Source organism: Eschrichtius robustus, chromosome 1 (genome assembly GCF_028021215.1).
Source record: "Eschrichtius robustus isolate mEscRob2 chromosome 1, mEscRob2.pri, whole genome shotgun sequence".
Taxonomy (NCBI): Eukaryota; Metazoa; Chordata; class Mammalia; order Artiodactyla; family Eschrichtiidae; genus Eschrichtius; species Eschrichtius robustus.
This window is the reverse complement of record NC_090824.1, coordinates 30,384,622-30,390,621: the sequence shown is the minus strand read 5'-3', so window position 1 is coordinate 30,390,621 and position 6,000 is coordinate 30,384,622.

Sequence of the window (6,000 nt, the reverse complement as noted above, 5' to 3'; positions counted from 1 at the left end):
ACGTTTTACAGAGGGTGTTATGTGTTGTTTCACAGAGGCTTTTACAGGGGGTGTTATGTGTTCAATTTGGGGGGGCTGCCTGTTTGTAACTGACAGATTTTGCCTCAATAAAGGAATTTTCTAGTAGAAGTACATCCCTGACTATTTACCATGGTCCTAATCAAACATGACTGTAACTGGTTATCAAAAACTGAGGGAAATCCCAGAACCTAGGGATACAGGGGGACAGGGTAGAGATGAGGAACAGGTATCTTTGGCTGAGGTGACCTGTCCAATATTTCAAGTCACATCACACAAACAGCTGCCTATTCTGTGATGAATCTAACCACAAGATCTTGGATGGCAGTGCCTGAAATAATGCCTAGGAGGTGATCTGATGAAGAAGCTTGGTCCGAAAAATTGGTGTGCAGAGAATCCCACGGTTCGTTTGGGGCTGGTGTAGGTTTTTAAAAACTTGTTATTGTTGATGTAAATTTTCTCCCATGTGCACTGGTTGTACACATACATATCCCTGCATCTTGATTATTAAGCACTGGGACTTTGCAAATATGCATTCCAATCTGAGTAACATTACTCCTGAGTTTCAAAACATTACCATTACAGCCTCAAGATATAAACACATCCATTCCCAGACACGTGATTTTCAAAGCTGCAAATCAAGTACTAAACTGTATCAACTGTGCTGGAAAGAGAAAAAAAATCCCCTTTATATTGTACTTAGCTTGCCTGTCATACACCCCTCCTGAGAAGGAGATTATGCAATTAGTAGTAACAGAAACGCTGGGCAGGCTACGGGTTGGTCACACGTTGTTGGAGGATGTCATGGAGAAGATGTGACCTTCGGTTGACTTCTGAGCTGAACCTGGGCGATCAGAGGCTCCTCACTGCCTCCCCGTCCTTGGAATGCACATTCTGACCACATTCTCACAGTGTTCCAAGACCGTCGCCTTGACTGAGGCAAGGTGCTGTTGAGACCATCTGGAGGGTATACATGACTAAACCCAGGTAAGGCCTCTGTGTAAACTTTTAAGATTCTGGCGGGGCGTGGAAATCTACTTGCCTTACAGCTGCCCAAGGCAAGCCTCTTATGTAAGTTTCCTTGCTTGTTAAAACTGCCGCCTGCCAGTCTGGAGGGGTCTGCCTCTTTCTTCAGTCTCTCCCTGCCCTCCGTGTATGGCGCCAGTTTTCAAACCAACACAAATATTTGTTCAAAGGCAGATTCCCAGGTCCCATCACTAGAAATTTCAACTCAGCAGATCTGAGGAGGTACTTGAGAATCTTTACTGCTAAGTTTTAATAAGTACCGCAGGTGACACAGATGCTGTGGCCTTCAAGAAAGACCCTTTTGAGAAAGACCCCTTTCTAAAATATCTAGACAGGAAATTTATTTTCTTTCAGGCTTTAACAGGGGGCAAAACCTAACTCAGAATCTTTTTTTCCTTTTATTGTCAAAGTGCAAAGAAAACAGCTCTTAATTCTCAGAAAAGAAGACAACATTGAAGAGTGAGAAAAAGGAAAGGTGGCGGCTTGAGGAAAAGCAGCATCAGCTGTCAAGTGTCACAAATTCACAGTCCCAGGAAGTAGGCCACATGGTACCAGACTCATCCTCCTACCCAAATCCACTGCCATAAACTCATGCACCAAATGCATTGATACTAACCATATTTTCCTACCTTCTCCCGCCAATACAATTACTGAAACTAAATTGTCAACTCATTTGCATTCTTCTGTTCAATTTGTCACACAGTTTGAGGGCTATACCACAATCAATTCTATTACATACTTTTCTGCAACTCCTTACTTGATAATGAAGTAATAAAAGGATTCAAGATTTTAACTATAAACTTATTTTATTTTATACTTTAGATGAGTTTTGGGAAAGACACTTATATTGCAGCACGCCCTTAAGAAATAATTGCTGAGTGAATGAATGAAATGTTGGGCTGAATCACATTGTATATATTCCCGAAGTAGTAGACCAAATCATATTTTCAATACAGCTCACAGGGAGTTGATTCTTTTTTTTTTTAATTAATTAATTAATTTATTTATTTTTGGCTGTGTTGGGTCTTCGTTTCTGTGCGAGGGCTTTCTCTAGTTGCGGCAAGCGGGGACCACTCTTCATCGCGGTGCGCGGGCCTCTCACCATCGCGGCCTCTCTTGTTGCGGAGCACAGGCTCCAGACGCGCAGGCTCAGTGATTGTGGCTCACGGGCCCAGTTGCTCCGTGGCATGTGGGATCTTCCCAGACCAGGGCTCGAACCCTAGTGCCCTGCATTGGCAGGCAGATTCTCAACCACTGCGCCACCAGGGAAGCCCCTGAAATCATTTTAAATTACAAAAAGTTGCAAAAATAGTTCAAAGAGCTCCCTTATACCCTTCGAGTTGTTAACATTTCTGAACCATCTGAGATAAAGTTGCAGATGTGATGCCCCGTTTACCCCCTCATACTTCAGTGTGTACTTTCCAAAAATGAGGAAACTCTCCTAAATAAAGTACAATCTCATCAGGAAAATAACATTGATCCAATTTAATTCAACAGAATGCATTGAAGTTTTGCTGATTATGCCATTAATGTCATTTATAGATCTTGGATTCCATTCAAGATCATCTCCTGCATTTAGCTGTCCCTTTAGCGTCCTCCAATCTGGAACAATCTTTACTTTAAAGATTATATATTATATCAGGACACAACACAAGGGTGATTTTTCCCATTACTGTTTTTTATTTATGTAAACTTTAGCCGGTTGATTAAGATGGTATCTCCCAAGTATTATAGCTGTGATTGTTAATTAATAAGTATGTTGTGTTTATTAATAAATAATAATATATTAATGAGAATTAATGAATTTTTTTAGGCACATGCTTTGAGACTGTAAATATTCTGTCCCTCATCATACTTTTACCCACTAATTTTAGTACCCATTGATGATTCTGGCCTGAATCAATTATTACCATGATGGTTGCAAAATGGTGATTTTCTAATTCTACCTTTCTTTCTTCATCTATTTTTTGCATTCTACCAGTAGAACTTCCTTTCTCTCTCTCTTTTTTTTTTCCTCCTCTTTTTCTATCAGCATGGACTCGTTGATTCCTATTTTACGCAAAAGTTGCAACCTGCTGCTGTCATTATTTATTTTGATGCTTAAATGGTCCTAGATTTGGCCAGTGGGAACCCCTTCAAACTGGCTCCTATATTCCTTTGACATATCTCCATAATTCTTTAAGTACCTTCTTATTTTTTTGCTCAACAAAGTATTCCAGTTTCACCCACTACACATGGAGCCATAGTTCCTCTTGGTGGAGAATGGTATTTAGAAACAAATCTGAGTTCTAAGTGTGTTCACTGTACTGGGTGCTATTGCTTTCAGGATTTCTTGGTGGACAGAGCTAGGAAATATATCAACGTATATATACACATACATAAGTCTTTCTATCTATCAAACTAAATTAAAAATCATTTCATACCATCACCTCTATTTTCAAGCCACTTCACTGAGTTTATTCTAATCTTTCTCCTTTTTATATCTGTAATTCCCTCCTCCAACAGTGAGAAACCTGCCTCTCAATATCCTTGATATATTTATTTGTTTGCTCAGTTTCCCAGTATGTAAACCAATTTCTTGGCCATGCCAGGAAAAAGTGTGGTCTGTCCCTATTAAGTTAGTTATTTTTATCATTATATATAAATTATATTTATAATATATATAAATTATATAAATAAAAATTATATACCATTATTAAAATATGTGTAGTATGTATATAGTATGTGTATTATGTGATACATATGTACATATGTGTAATCAAACATTTTATGAAAAATCAGATATTTTCCATACATATATAAGAAATTATATTCAAGTCCTTTGTCTATTTTTTAATCAGATTTTTTTTGCTATTGAGTTGTATGAGTTCTTATATATTTTGAATATTAACTTTTTATCAGATAGCTGGTTTGAAAATCTTTTCTCTCATTCTGTAGGTTGCTTTTTCATTTTGCTGATGGTTTCTTTTGCTGTATAGAAGCTTTTTAGTTTGATGTAGTCTCACCTATTTATTTTTGCTTTTGTTGCTTGTGCTTTTGGCATCAGATTAAAAAATTGTTGCCAAGACCAATGTCAAAGAGATTTTCCTTATGTTTTCTTCTAGTAGTTTTACAGTTTGGGGTCTTACATTTAAGTCTTCAATCCATCTGGAGTTAATTTTTGTGAGTGATGTAAGATAGGGGTCCAATTTCATTCTTTTGCTTATGAATATCCAGTTTTCAATAAACACCATTTATTGAAGGGACTATCCTTTCCTTACTGAGTATTCTTGGCTCCCTGGTCAAATATTAGTTGACTGTATATGCATGGGTTTATTTCTGGGCTCTCTATTCCGGTCCATTGGTCTGTTTTTCAGTTTTTACACTGGTATTATACTGTCTTGGTTACTATAGCTTTGTAATATAATTTGAAATCAGGTATTGTGACGTCTCCAGCTTTGTGCTTCTTGCTCCAGACTGCTTTGGCTATTCAGGGTCTTTTGTGAGTCGACATAAATTTTAGGATTTTGTTTCTATTTCTGTGAAAAATGCCACTGGAATTTTGAAAGGGATTGCATTAAATCTATAAATGGCTTTGGGTAGTACAAATATTTTAACAATATCAACTTATCCAATCCATGAACTCGGGGTATCTTTCCATTTATTTATGTCATCTTCAATTTCTTTCTTCAATATCTTGTAATTGTCAGTATACAGATCTTTCACCTCCTTGGTTAAATTTATTCCTAATTATTTTATTATTTTTGATGCTACTGTATTAAGGGAAGTCCACAGAAAGCCTTTCTTCAGATGCACCTGGATCCCTTTGCTCATACTTCCACGTGGTTGTTCCCTCATGCCTGACCCTCAGGAAGCTTCTGGTCTCAGAAATTCAGAGCTCCCCACAGAGGAAGAGCCTGCCGTCACCCCCTCTCTCTCAGTAAGCAGCCTATGCTCTAAGTGTGGAGCCACAGCCAGCTTCTCAGACACGCTTAAGCCAAATGCTAAACCTGGGGAAGGAAAGACTTTACATTTCAACTTTAATTAATGAAATAACTGGGGAATTTATTGAAATTATATTTTACTCACTAGGTTGGGTGTGGTTTCTTTCGGTTGCATGTTTTTCTCTAGTTCTCAAGGACTTAGCCCATGGTAATACACATATCTTGTGCACTGTTAGGCCGGGGGCCTGGATGGCAGAGACTGTTCTGTCATCCGTTTCTAGTGCTTAGCAGAGGGTCTAACACAAGGTATGTGCTAATTACTGTTTATTGGATCAAAGAATGAATACATCCATTAATCAATGTAGAATGGTGGGAAAGGAGATGTATGTTGGGAAGGAGACCTTAGATTTCCACCTCTGGACCCACATGGATGAAGGGAGTCCAGGTTATCCATCCTTAATGGAACCTAGATATTTATTTTTAAGGTTTTTTTTTTTTTTCCTGGTGACACAATACAATATAAGAATAAATCCTGAATTTATCCTTGATGTTGATAACATCGGTATTGCACATCAATCCCATGGTTACCGTCCAGCACCAACAATCTTGTTCTATTTCCACCTGCAGCTTCCTGAATCCTTAACTAAGCATCAAATTTCAAAGCTCCCACATTAAAGAAGGCCGTCAATTGAAGTTACCCTTTCTCATTTTCTGTCTCCTACTTTTTTTCTTCTTCTCCAAGATTATTTGCAGAGTTAAATTTTCTTGAAAGTTCTTTTGTGGTGTGTACTCGATAAGAAGGCTCATAAAACACTCCAAATACAGCATGTGGTGTAAATGTTGAAACAATAAAAATGACGAGGTGAGTAACACTATCCCTGAGGATCGCGGTGGCCCGTTTTAATTTAGAGGGCGCCAGCTACACGTCAGAGAGGGATTCAAGAACCACCGGGCAAACCACTCCGGACTAGGAATCCCCAAGACAACCCTGACACCACCAAAGTTTCCAGTCGCAGCCAGCTCTCGGAATTGA